The following is a 14,946-nucleotide window of genomic DNA, read 5'->3' as shown; positions in this document are numbered from 1 at the left end:
GAACAATCACACACATACACACACACACACACACACACACACACACACAACTCTATTAAAGTGTAAAGAGGAAAATAACTTTCACTGCTTTCTACCTCTGTTGAGCCTCCTCTCTTTCCATGAGTAGTATTGTCATCTTTCTAAATGAAGCACACGAAGCTCAGAGGTGTGACCTCAAGTCCTAAGATCACAAAGGCACTGAGCAGCAGAGCCTGGGTCCAGAAAGGGGCCCATGATGTTTTTACTACTTCATCCTAGAATGCCTGGGTACTGTAAACTTTTGCATTGCATAATGTCATTAATATCTATACATTTCACCTGGTTCTATAAAGCTACGCTATCAAGAACACTTTGAAGTTGTTAAAGATAACAGCATATTTCTTTTGTATGTTGCTCTAAAGTTTGCTAATACATTATTCTTCTACTGTAAAACGCAATTATCAGAATTAAGATCCATAGCTAAAATAGAGTGGAGAAGGAACCCAAATGTTATTTCCTCATTTCCAGTATGCTTTGGACTACATCATGACTGTCTTAGTTTCCCTAGAAATTTATCAATTCATTCAGTCTACAAATATACCAGAATGCTTACTATGTGTTAGGCACTGCACCATTGTTGAGACAATGGCGAGAAGTAACAAAATACACTGCTTGCTGTCATGGAACACAACTAACAGTGAACAAATAATTTATGTACCAACATGCAATCTCCTATGAAAGAAATTATGTGTTTCATGGAGAGCATGTAATGACTGGGAATGGGGAAGGGTGAGTCTGACACAGTCATGAGAGTCAGGGGAGAAATTCCTGGTTCTAAGATCTGAAGAACAAATACAAATTAATCAAAAGAATGGAGGTGAGAACATTCAAGGAAAGGTAATAGCAAAGGCCTTGACACTCAAGAGAAAGCGGTGGGTTCAAGAAACTAAAAATACATCTGTTGTGGCTAGAGTTCAGAAAATGAGCAGAAGAAAGATAAGAGATGAAGCTAGAAAAGGTAGTCAACACTAGATGACTCACGGACACACAGGCCATTTCTCATATTTCTGGAGGCAGCGCAGTCTAAGATCCAGGTGTCAGCAGATTTGCTTCTGGTGAGGTTCACGTCCTGGTTTGCAGATGGCCATTTTCTCATTGTATCCTTACATGGCAGATAGCACAGAGAGGAAGCAGGCTGCCCTGTCTTCACCCGTAAGGGCACTAATTCCATTCATGAGAGCTCCACCCTCATGATCTAATTATCTCCCAAAGCCCTTGCCTCCTATACCATCTCCTTGAGGTTAGGGTTTCAATATCAGAATTTTGGGGTGACACAACCATTCAGTCCATAATACCATGTGAAAGGTACTGGTTTCAATTTGAAAACAAGGAGAAACCCCACAGAGTTTTCATCAGGGTAGATATGATTTATATGACACCAATACATATATATGCTAAATATGAATGAGACATCTGCCAATTTCTATTTCAAGTGTATTTTTTGAAGCATGAATGAGAGTTGAATTTTGACAATTTTTTTATTTTTATTTTTTATGGAGACAGAGTCTTGCTCTATGCCCCAGGCTGGAGTGCAGTGGTGCGATCTTGGCTTGGCTCACTGCAACCTCTGTCTCCCAGGTTCAAGCAATTCTCATGCCTCAGCCTCCTGAGTAGCTGGGATTACAGGCACCTGCCACCACACCTGGCTAACTTTTTGTATTTTTAGTAGAGACAGGATTTCACCATGTTGGCAAGCCTGGTCTCAAATTGCTGACCTCAGGTGATCTGCCCACCTCAGCCTCCCAAAGTGCTGGGATTACAGGCGTGAGCCACAGCGCCCAGCCAAACTTTAACAAACAATTTTTTAATGCTCTATGAAGATAATTGCTTGCTTTTCTTCTGTTATTAATATGATTAACTCCACTTGGTCATGACATATGTTGTTTTTATAAGGATGTGGGATTCTGTTTCTAATTTATTGACATTTTTGTATTGATATTCATAAGTGAGATTGCACTATAGTACATTTGGTATATTCTTTGTCAGATTTAATATCAATGTAAATGTATTTCATAAAACCATTTTGGAGGTTTCTTACTTTTGCAGTGGTCTGGAATGGTGAAATAGGATTGAGAATATCTAACCTTGTGAAGTTTGGGAGCATTATGCAAGAAGCCATCTGGTCTTCAAGTGTATTTTAGTTTGTGGAAGAGCTCTTTTACAACTTTCTTTAACTCTTATATGAAAATTTGTCAGAAGAGAACTTCTGTCTCTATTGGAGTCAATTTTATTAATTGCATTTTTCCAGAAAGTTAAACATGTTATATAGATTTTCAAATTTATTTACGTAGAGTGATATGAAGAAGTCTCTTAATTTTAAATTCTTCCCCTTTTTGGTGGTTATTTAAACTTGTCCATTTTATGAATTTTTGCTTTCTTCTTTTATGAAAGTTTGATTTGCTAGACATTCATCTATTTTGTAGATTTTTTTTTCCACCAAAGGATGAGCCTTTTGATTTATTAATTAATTATATTGGTTTGTGTGTGTGTGTGTGAATGCATGTGTGTGTGTGTGTTTTAAGATTTTCTAACTCATCAATTCTTGTCTTCTTCTTCTTCTTCTTCTTCTTTTTTTTTTTTCTTATTTGCTTCTTGAGTTTAGGATGCCTGTGAACTTCCAGGTGGAACTGTCAGGTAGGCAATTGGATGTGTATTTCTGGACCTTAAATAGAAGTTTGAAATAGAGATATAAATTTGGACATTACTGCATGTTCCTGTTACTATCAATATGTAACAAACCACCTCAAACTTTATGGGAAGGGAAGAATCATTTTATTGTGCTCATGGGGTCTATGAGTCAAGAACACAGAAAAAACACAGCAAGGATGGCTTGACTCTGTTCTGTGATGTTCAGGCCACAGCTGGAAAAACTCAAAGTTAGGAGAGCAGCTCCATAAATGGAGCTGGAGTCAGCTGAGGGCTCCTGCACTCACATGTCTGGTTCCTAACCAGAAAGGGCCTAAAGTCTAGGGCTGCTGACTAGAGCAGAGATCTTTCATGTTGTGTCTCTGTGCAGCTGGCTTCCTTACAGCATGGCAAACTCAGGGAAGTCAGACTTCTTACTTGGTGGTGCAAGAACCCAAGTTGAGATGTTCCAACAAGCCAAACAAAAGACTCTCCATTTATAACTTATTTTCAGAAATTACTCAAACTCAATTATACTGTGCATTATTGGTTATAAGCAAGTCACAAATCTGCCCAAATTCAAGAGGAAAATAATGACATTCCACCTATTTTATTTATTTTTTTTAAGATGGAGTTTTGTTCTTGTCACCCAGGCTGGAGTGCAATGGCATGGACTCGGCTCACTGCAGCCTCCACTTCCTGGGTTCAAGCGACTCTCCTGCCTCAGCCTCCCAAAGAGCTGGGATTACAGGCGCCCACCACCATGCCTGGCTAATTTTTGTATTTTTAGCAGAGATGGGGTTTCACCATGTTGGCCAGGCTGGTCTCGAACTCCTGACCTCAGGTGATTCGCCTGCTTCATCCTCCCAAAGTGTTGGGATTACAGCGTGAGCCACCATGACCAGCCAAGATTCCACCTCTTGATAGAGGTGTTGCAAGGTTCTGAAAGGGTTTTTGAGACAAGAGATATGTAGATATGTATGTGACCATCTTTGGAAAATACAGTCTTCCACAGTATGTACATTGCACCTGAAGCCAGTAGTCAAGGATCAGAAAGCCTCATAAGAAGAGAGAGAAAAGGTTCTCAAACTTGAATGTACGTTCAGAATCATCTAGAGGATTTGCTGAGCTTCTCTCCAGAGTTTCTGATCTAGCAAATAAGTTTTGAGATTCTGGGGTGGGGCCTGAAATGTGCATCTTTGACAGTATCAGACATGTTGATGCCACTGACTAAGAGATCCCACTAGTAAGACACTGAGATAGAACCAAACGAAAAGGGGGCTGAGATAAAGCCCAGAGGAGATTCCAATAAAAGAATGAGCCAGTACAGTTTACTGAGAATACGCGTCTAAGAGCGAGTGTTGTCACAGAAGCCAAAAAAAAAAAAAAAAAAAACAGTGTTTCAAAAGAGGTCAGAAAGGGAGGGTTTCTTTCATGGTTAATTCCATTACCAAAACTTTGTTATCTTTCTTTCATCCTATTGCTCTGAGAGTTTCTAATTTAATTCACATCAGAAGATAGGATTTGCTTTTATTTTATTTTGACCTGAATTTTATATGTAGACCCTTCTGTGGCAGACATATTTCAAAGTCAAATTTACTTGACTCAGATATATAAATTCAATAAAGTGTCCTGGGTACAGGGATTGAAAGCTCCTCATTTTCTACTTTAACAAATGGTGGTAATAGTCTATTATTTTATAGGCTCAAAAATCATTTGTATTTTACATGATATGATATTAGACTTGCATTTGAATTTAACCACAACTAATGCCCTGGGAATCTACACATAAAATAGAGTAGTGATGTCATACTAATAGTCTGATTAGAAATTAATCAAGGAATTTTCTGATTTTCTTACTCTCTCTCCACCCACTTTTATTTGTCATATTGTCACGCTGCGTGGGTATGAATCACAAATAGAACTCAGTCTAAACAAAGGTAATCTTTCTAGGCAAAACAATTGTTGGAACTATATTTCCCCAATAGAATGGAAAGAAGACGCTTAAAATTTAGTGGGAACTGTTTCATTTGTCATTTGAAAAACTACTATTGGCCAGGAGTAGTGTCTCATGCCTCTAATCCCAGCATTTTGGAGGCTGAGGCCGGTGGATCACTTGAGGTCAGGCCAGGCAAGACCAATCTGGCCAACACGGAGAAACCCCACCTCTACTAAAAATACAAAAATTAGTCGAGTGTGGTGGCGGATGCCTGTAATCCCAGCTACTTGGGAGTTTGAGGCACTAGAATTGCTTCAACCCGGGAAGCAGAGGTTGCAGTGAGCAGAGATTGCGCCATTGCACTCCAGCCTTGGTGACAGAGCAAGATTCCATCTCAGAAAAATAAATAAAATAAAATAAAATAAAAAGGGCTACTATCGGTTTAAAAATATGCAAGAGAAAATAAAGAGATGATAATGATATCAATAAAAGACTTGAAGGGAGCCAACATATTTATTGTACATGCCTCCCCGCTGAAGTCAACAATGTATGTTTTCTACATGAAATGGTAAAGGAAGCCTCACAATTAGTCAAGCCTCACATATTTTGCACCCTAATGTGTGTTTTAAATATCCTCTGGGTGTTATTTTTAAATTTGATATTAAAACTTTAATGACAGTTTCTATGCAACATACATGAGGAGATTCTTGTATGTGTCCCCTATCTTGTCTGCCTCTTACTCTTACCTACTTTTCCAGAGATAGATTGGGATAGAATAAGAGACATAGTAAAGTGCCTAAAAATAAGGCTTCATTAGCTAGGCATGGTGGCTCACGCCTGTAATCCCAGCACTTCGGGAGGCTGAGGTGGGTGGATCACCTGAGGTCGGGAGTTCAAGACCAGCCTGACCATCATGGATAAACCCCGTCTCTACTAAAAATAAAAAATTCGCCGGGCGTGGTGGTACATGCCTGTAATCCCAGCTGCTGAGGAGGCTGAGGCAGAAGAATCGCTTGAACCTGGGAGGCGGAGGTTCTAGTGAGCCAAGATCGCACCGCTGCACTCCAGCCTGGGCAACAACAGTGAAACTCCATCTCAAAATAAATAAATAAATAAAATAAAAAATAAGGTTTGATCTCCTGTAGTAAATTCCTAATAATTTTGTATTAACATCATCCCTGTTTGGATGGCCTTATAAGTTAATTTATACTTTATTTTAGTAAGAATATTCATCCCCATGTCTCATAAATGAGAGGTAGTTGCCCCTGGGCAGCAACTGTGTGCTAAGAAAAAGCTGAAGGTCACCTTAAGATCTGCTGATTGGATCATCCATTAGCAGTCAAGAATTCACCATCCAAACTTGCTAACTAAATTCATACTTGTTATCACTAGCAGGGGACAGATGAGAACCAGGACACCTAATTCTCAGCCTGGTCTTCTTAGGATGGCTCAGGAGCTCCGGCAGGGCAGGGCATTTACACAGCAGCCAGCAGTCATTGCCAGGCATGGATGGGGAGTGGGCAGAGGAGGTGGTGGCAGGTGAAGGCAGGCCATGGCGGGAAGCAGGGTGGACAGACACTTGTAGTGTAGTAACGGCAGTGAGGTGCCCAGGAGAGAGGGGTGTAATGCAAGGTTGAAAATGAGAGTGCCTTATCTATTAATCAATACCAAGGAGGTTAAAAGAATTAGCTACCAATGTGGGGATAGGAAGAAAGATTAAAAACAAAGGCTTTTGAAAAATTAAAGGCTTAATGACATGCTCTTGAAAATTTTTGATAGTGCTATTTCCCAGTTAAACTGACCTCTGCTATTTCCTTTTAATCATTTAAATTTTTTCTTTCCCTCTCTGTAAAAATATTATAACATTGTAATTGTCATTTGTTCTTGTATGTGTCGCATACAAGGCTGGAAAATTGGAATTCGCCTGTGTCCCATAGTGGCAGGGCAAGCCCTTTTGTGCTAGCAAAGGTGCGTGCTGTGCAGTTTTCTATCCTCAGCATGCATTTGTGAAATTACTCAACTCTTACATGAAGGCAAGAAAGCAGATAACCAAGTAGCTATAGAAGTCTCAAGAGGAAGAAAGAGATCAGGATCATCTTAATGTTCCCAAGTATGAAATAAAAAAAGAGTTTTCAGACTCCCAGACCATTTCAGCCACATTATAAAAGCAATAAGGTAGACAAAGATATGCTCATTTCTGTTTCAGTAATAATATGTGTCAGCATTGCTTTGCATGAAGGTTAGCAGAACCATCCATCATTGCAGCTGAACTGCATATTTTCTTGTTCAGCATTGATAGATTTTTCTTTTAACCTTAGAAGTTCCTCAAGGGACTCTATTAGGGACAGTGTCATTCTTTATTCTGCTCTGTTACTTCTCTTTTGTAAACTTTGATGTATGCAGACAACACATCCTGGCTAGGGAAATTTAATTAGGTAAGTCTACAAATTAATTGTTGCAATTAGACTGCTTCTAACTGCTTTGTGTTATGAATTTATTTATGCATTAATTATTATCAGATGTCTGGGATAAAAGCCTGCAAAGCTAAAGGTGGTACCTTGCAGATGTATGCACAGCATTCCACATTTATTAACCCTCCAAAACAAAAGCATGTATTTAAAAAAGAAAGGAGAAAGAAAGAAAAAAGAAACAGTATCTTGCCTCAATGGTCATATTCACATACAGATTTTGACAGACAACCTGTTAACAAAACCTAAACATGATTGTTTGTATATTGGCAAAATCCAAAATGTTAGACATTGTACAAACCACTATAAAACAATTTGCTGGTATAAAAACTAAATGAAAATACAAACTCAAGTCGATCCTCTGAAAGGCGCCTAGTTTTATTTGTTCACAGTAATGAATGCAAAGGCATATTGGAAGAAATTGATGATTTTTCAGTAAATTTTGTTTTTAATCTTTAAGATCATATACCATGGCAAATTTTATAGAGACTCCTAAGGAAATAACAATGATGCTTCAAGTTGTCTCCTCAAATATTTTTTTCTGTAACAGGAGCATCGCAACTCTTAGTAGAGAAAGACAGATCTAATACCATCATTTGAAAGGAAGAAAGCAGGGAGACGCCAACACTAGCAGAGACAGAAGCCCATGAACAGAAGTTTGAAAGTCAAACAGTAAAGTGAGAATGAATCATTGGTAGAGATGTAAATTCATAGAATCTTCCCGAAGAGCAATTTTGAAATGGATTTCTAGTCACTTTAGAATAGTCGTTATCTTAGACCCAGTGATTTTAAAAATGGATTTTTTATCTTAAATAAATAATACCAAATTTGAAAATAGCTTTATATACAAAGCTATGCATGTCAGTATCAATACTAAGAACTCCCACACACTAGCAATTTATATAGTAATCATTATTATTAGCTGTCCAAAAATAAACAAACATATCTTAAATTCAGTTATTACCACATTCATTTAATAAATATGTATTGATCACCGACTGTATGCAAAGCATTTTTCTATGCCGTGGGCATAGAAAATGTTTCTACCCTCCGGAAGACTGCATTCTTTTGCAAGAAGAGGCATAATAAATAGCAATTTGTTAAGCAATGTGAGTTAATGAAAGGGACAGGTGTGGGAGTTTAGAGTGTTCTATTTTGGGCAGAGTAGTCCGGAAAGGCCTTTCTGACATGGTGACATTTGACAAGAGACCCAAATTAGTGATTAAAGAAGGCAATACTGAAAACAAAAGGATACAGTGATATTTCATCAGTTATTTTACATAATACTGACCTACTGATATTTTACAAAAAGAAAAAAAGTTCAAATTTCACAAAATAAGATACAATACCATGAAACTAGATATTTAATATATTTCAAATATAAAATCTGTAAATGTATTACGACATCATACATTCATAAATTCAAAGGCCAAAGAAGCATTATCATTTTAAATATAAATTATTAGCTGATAAAATTGTTAGGAAATTATTATTTAAAAATAAACGTTCCACAAAATGAAGACATTTAACACAAAAATGTCAAAAGTAACATAATTTAGTCTATGTATTAAACAACAAACTGCATTAATGTCATAATTTTGTAGCGAAGGTCATTGTATGCCATTTGTTGAACTAACACCGAATATTTTCTTCTGACTGTTTCTAATAACTCCACTTCTTGATAAAATATTTGAAAAGATCTTTTGAAAAACCATGTTTATATCTTTATTTTGATATTTTTAAAGGACCTTCAGTGTTTTTGTTGATAGAAAGCTGTAGTTTTTGTTTCAAAAAAGACTTGTAGTTTGTCATAGTTTGAGTTTTATCATATATAGATAAAACTGCCTGAATCAATATCAGTACCCTCATATTTATATTCCACTCACTCTGTCTTTGAACTAAAGTGAGAATTATAGTTGCAACAGAAGCTCTGCAGTACCTCAATACATTGTCATCTCTGTAGGTATGGACCACTCCAGATGTGTACATACAACTTTGTTTTGTCTTCTGATAGAAATAGAATAATTGAATTTTTTATCTTGATTCCAAAACATTAACGATTCCAATTTCAGATTATTATTATTGGTGCAATGATGGTATAATACTAATAAAATAGCAGAATTTTACTTCTTAATAATAACAGATACGTTACTCCTGGGAGACAGAAAATCAGTATTCCTAACCTGTGTAATTATCATTAAACTATATGATGAAAAGGAGCACACCTTTTAAAGATCTGGAAGAAGTTTCCAGAAGATCAAAAGTAAGTACTAAAGCTCTGACCTGGAAACCAGCAAGGAGACAAATGTGCCCAAAGATTGTTTCAAAGAAGGAGGGAGTTACGATCTTCCTCTGGAGTTGGAAACAGAAGACCGGACATGTAGGGCCTGATGGGCTTAACAGTTTGGGTTTTATTCCAAATGTTCTGTTTGCACAACTTGTAATATCATTAGGACATACTATTGAAATGATGCAAAGTTGAAAAAAGGATACAAAATTATTATACAGCGTGATTCTAACTGACCTAAAAAATGATAAGTAAAAATGTGTAAAATGAAAGAAATGAAACTGAAATTAAACCAGTCCTATAAACTTTATAAAATTAATTAGGGAAAATAGGGAGAGAAATGAAAATAAGCCAAGTTTGCAGCACATTTGGCATTAATCATTAGGTCAGATGCTTTCTGACCTGCTTCCTCATACTTGTTTGGTGCCTGTTACCCAAGAGTTATGCAGACCCTGCCACAAGATTATAGTTCCCTTTAACTGCTCTAGAGATAACAACTTGAATGATGTGAAGTGTTTAGTTTTTCATTTGAGATATTCTTTCAGGTCCTGCATACCAATAAAACTTCTAAAGTCTGCTGTTGTGAACAACCCCATAGGAGCTGACTCACTCACCAAAGAAGGTAGTTTCCACATCCTGATGATTTCATCATCCTTATCCCAACCAATCAATGGCCCCAGTCGTACAGCCCCTTGCTCTCCAGGATCTCCTTAAAAGCTCCAAGCCAGAACTCTTCAGGCAGACAGATTTGAGGGTCCTCCCATCTCCTCCTTCAGTCACTCAGCCACCCTGCAATCATTAAACTATTTCTCTGCTGCAAACCTTGCTGTTTCAGTGTATTGGTTTGTTACTACACGGTGGGCATACAAACCTGGTGGTCCTGTAACAAAAATGTACACAAGTTGCCTATATTTGGGGGATTAGGTGTGTTGATAATTTTCTTATTATGATTTGTATGTATGTTTTTATGATGGAAAGTTTTTGGAAAAATTTATGACACTTTTACTCAAATTACGTGGAGAACTTTTAAAGAGATAAAGGACCACCTGCCAGGCTTCTTCTACTGATAGTTTGCCAGTGAGAGCTGAGTAGGAACTGCAAAAAAAGGAAGATGAGGCAATAGAAAGAACCCAATAAGAGGCTTGTTGGATGGGGTCCTTATCAGCATCCTCAAATGTGTTCTGCAGGGCTTCAGCTCTAGCAAATGGCAATTGTGCTCCATGAAACAGGATCCTTATGGGAAATTCTCTTTGGGAAATGCTACATCAGTATTTAATCCCTCTTTGAAAAATACCTAAAATATATTTGCATATTTAAGTTGTTGAATGGTCCCAGAGTAAAGAACACTGAGCAATTTGATTTAACCCAGTTTTTCCTGAACGTTTTTTAACCAGAAGATACTTTGCTGTCTTTCTTTCAGAACACTTAGGAATGCAGATTTGAGGAACATTACCTCGGAGAAAGGCCCAGCCCTCATGATATCACACTCTTTATTTAGTCTGTGGAGTATAACTACCTGGGGATGAAGAAATCTTTACAGACACTGACTCGATTAGTAATGGAGATGAAGTCTGTACTAAACTGGATGTGTATCCTTAGCCCCTTAAGCAACTAAGAGGTGTCTAAATTCAAAGTGATGAAAATATTTGAGTTGGAAGCCCCCTTCTCAAGACCAAGAACCCAATACAATGTCAGAAGTAAAGATAGGAGAGTGGATTTAACTGGGAAAAATGGAAATTTGGAAGGAAAGAGTAAGAGGATTAGTGTTCCATTAATCATCAGACAACAACAACTGTCTTCCTTTCCTCTCAGCTTCCCTGAAGTCCTCACTAGGGCCTCACCAGCGTAACCTTGCCCTCCCCACCCATCCAGTTTTGGTTAAACTTCACAGGTTGTAGTGATGGTTAGACTGTTCTTCATAATGTCAATTAACTACCATCACTTCCCCCTTATCCGCTGTCTTCTGTGTTCTCTCCCTGGAGTTATGCTCCACACACTCCCACCCCCCACATATATCCTTGCATTTGAATATGCAGAGAGACAATCATCTTCTCTTTTTGGGGGGTAATGCCCGCACTAGCATTTGCTCATTCTTTGTCAGCTTTAAGTATGCCAAAACTCTTGATCAAGGATAAAATACATGGCAGAAATTGAGGTCAGACCAAAATAAATAATACACATTGCAAAGCAGTCAGTTCTGAATAGCATTTTAGAATGGTTATGGATGAGAGAATTTACACTAAAACTCATTGTCCAAGAATGTACAGAACGGTCTGCCACTGCTCTAACTCTTTAGCTCACAGCATAAGATAGCACTCAGAGCATGGGGGATGGGGAAAGGAAGTGTATATATGAGTGTACCGAAATGGACTGTTTCGTAAGCATACAGCAGAAAGTCATGCAATGAAGAGATTTATACTGAATGAGCACTGTGCAGGATGATGTAAAATAGGTTCTGTGCATCCTCCACAATGGCTTTTAAGGTGGAATGTTTCCAAGGCTGATTTTGTTTTCCCTCCGCCCTCATAGAAATTCAGCTCTTGATCAGAAGGAAAGCAAAATTTGGAAGAAATGTGTTTTATTATATCAAATACTGCTGGTCTAACTTGGACACTGTAATTCTGGGAATGAAAACATGCTAGCTTGCTTTCATTAATATTGATAGAAGGTAGCCAGTTTAAAGAATACTGCATGGTCAGGTGGACAAATTCCACCATTCACCGGCTATATGACCTTGAACTTGTCAGTTACTGCTCTGGGCCTCAGTTGTGAAACGGCCTGTTGTAAAATATAAAGTTGTAAAGTTGTAAATTGGCCTTTCCTGTAAAATGAGGATAATTATAGTAACTGCCTTGCCTCACAGGTCTGATATTAGGGTTACACATATTTGTCCGTATTTTTAAAAAATGTCTTGCAATAATATGTACCAAATAACTTTAAAGAAATAAAAACTAGTAATTAAGTATCATTCAATTAATGTGCCAAAGCTTATTTTTACTTAATTTGTTTGATTCTAATTTTGTAGAATTATCAACGGTGTTTTTGATTTATAGTTCTATTTTGACACATATCTGTGTATATTTCCTTAGGAAAAATTCATGCACATGGAAAGATCGTGTCATGGGCATGCAAACATTTAAGGCTTTTTGGGCATTTCTCTAAGTTTCCTAGTAGTGCATGAAAATACACATTTTTCCCACTAACGTTGAGGTTTTTTTTTTTTTGTCTGTTTTATTTTAAAATTTATATATTTTTTGTTTTTAATTGAATTAATAATACTTCATTTTTTCCTTCTATTGGTCATTGCATTTTCTTAATACAGCGCCCATTTTTGGAGATGTTTGTCTTATTTTTGTTGTTTTGCAAGAACTATTTATCATTGAAAATAAATTTTTCCAGTTTATCTTTGCCTTTAAAAAAAAAAGTCTTTTTAATGCCCAGAAGTCATCGCGTGTGTGCACGTTTCTATGCACAATAGCTACTTGTGTATATTTAAAATACTTACATTTACCAGTCTTTTTCATTATGATTTCTCCCTTTTTTGTGTATTTACAATGCTCTTTCCACCCAGAATCACATAAATAAGCACCCACAATTTCTTTTAGAAAATAATTTTGCAGTTTCATTTTTTACATCTAAATGTCAAATTCATGTTAAATTTATGTTGATTATGATGTGAGTCAGGCATCTAGCTTTTACTTACTTCGGAATGGTCTTGGCTCTCATTTAATTCTCACATTTTACTGAAGCCACCCTAGAGTATGCATTACATCATTATTTTATTTCTCTTATAACGTAATGGTGGAACTAAGGGTGCTGAAAGAAGTATAGTCAAGTGGATAGCAGGCAACCTCTCCCAGGTGATATCCATATGTTCTAATAGCCAGTAGACTTGTATGAACTGAGGCTATCAGTACAATACTTTAAAGAATAGTTGGGCTTGGGGATTTTTTAGCCTAAAACAGTTCTGTTTTTCAGATTCAGTTTATGACTAGGTTGAATAAAAACCAGCACCATCTTCAAAGACAAATAAGAATAACTAACTGCTATTCCATGATAGCATGTAAGAAAAGTCTGGAAGTACTTTCAAATATGTCATAGTTATAACTATAACATAGTTATAACTATATGCCTATATGCCTTTTTTTTTTTTTTTTCTGAGATGGAGTCTCGCTCTGTCGCTCAGGCTGGAGTGCAGTGGGCGCAATCCTGGCTTACTGCAAGCTCTGCCTCCCAGGTTCATGCCATTCTCCTGCCTCAGTCTCCCGAGTAGCTGGGACTACTGGCGTCCACCACCATGCCCAGCTAATTTTTTGTATTTTTAGTAGAGACGGGTTTCACCGTGTTAGCCAGGATTGTCTCAATCTCCTGACCTCGTGATCCACCCGCCTCGGCCTCCCAAAGTGCTGGGATTATAGGCGTGAGCCACCGCACCCGGCCCCGCTATATGCCTTTTATACACATCTACTCTGAAGCTATTCTAAAGAGTATGCAAAGACGTGCAGATTCACCTTCACTCTTTTTGTCTGTGGTTCCATTGTGCCTAAATATCCAGATAAAAAATTTACAGTTCAGTTGAATATCTTAATATAAAAAATTTACAGTTTAGTTAAATATTAGGATCTGTTAAATATTAGGGTATTTAACTGAACTGTATGCCTTAATATAATACCAGATATCTGAATGTGCGGGATCGGCCAGAGTGGTGGGAAAAGCTATAGGGAAAGGACACAAACCTTCTGAAAGGTCAGAACGTTCTACAGAGCCCCGGGGGAGAATAGCTGAAGGCACCTGTTCTGTAACCCTGAGGCAGAGGGCAAGGAGTAGGCGCAAGGGAGTGTTGGGGAATTTACCTTAAACAAGCTTGTTTGTTTATTTGACCAGGAACTAACCTTTGATCATCCACACGTGTGACGTTCCCTGAAAGGGGAAAAATAAGAGTTAATTACCTATAGGTTGTGTGGGCTCCAGGTTTTCAGCGTTGTGCCTGCACCACATAAAAGCAAGCAGCTCCAGCTTCTCGGGGCTGCTCTCTGGCCGCTAGAGCCAGGCAGTCACCTAACTGCTCTTACACTGCATATCTTTGAATGAGTACTCATTTTATCCATTGGCCAGGGTCTGTGTGATAGACGCAGCAGGTTCTGGATATATTTTTAAATATCTTGAATTTCACTATAGGGTCTCATTTACATTTCTCTGATATACAATGGTTAGGAGGAAGTTGATAAGCTTATTGTGCTGGACAAAGATGCTAGCTATTTGAATGATGATTCAGAAATGTAACTCCATAGATATGCTTAAAGTTAAAATTAAGAATGTATAGAGTTAGGAATCTGAAGTTACATATAGGTATGCAATTAAAAAAACTGTATCTAACTGTATTGACAGAATTTCAATTCTGTTTTCTAAATTTGTTTCCTGGAGAGGACAAGAAGTAATCTTTTTGAGACCACAGGTTCCATCTATGTAAAAATAACTGGAAAGATACCTAATAACCTTTCTTGAAGCTCATATGAAATTCATGTTTATATTCAGTAAAATTATTTGCATTTTTTCTCATTATTATTTCAGTAGTAGATGATCTAAGG

General features: G+C 37.4%; 1 long non-coding RNA gene across 1 annotated transcript; it reads left to right on the top strand.

Annotated features, from left to right (window-relative positions):
• Nucleotides 1-9,878: 9,878 nt before the first annotated feature.
• On the top strand, nt 9,879-12,287 carry LOC144336584 (uncharacterized). Its single transcript, XR_013408477.1, has 2 exons — nt 9,879-9,980; nt 10,779-12,287. It is a non-coding gene; the product is annotated as an uncharacterized LOC144336584 (long non-coding RNA).
• The last annotated feature ends 2,659 nt before the right edge of the window (nt 12,288-14,946 follow it).

This window comes from Macaca mulatta, chromosome 18 (genome assembly GCF_049350105.2).
Source record: "Macaca mulatta isolate MMU2019108-1 chromosome 18, T2T-MMU8v2.0, whole genome shotgun sequence".
Lineage (NCBI taxonomy): Eukaryota > Metazoa > Chordata > Mammalia > Primates > Cercopithecidae > Macaca > Macaca mulatta.
Note: the sequence above shows the minus strand (reverse complement) of the source record. Positions and strands in the feature narration are given on the sequence as shown.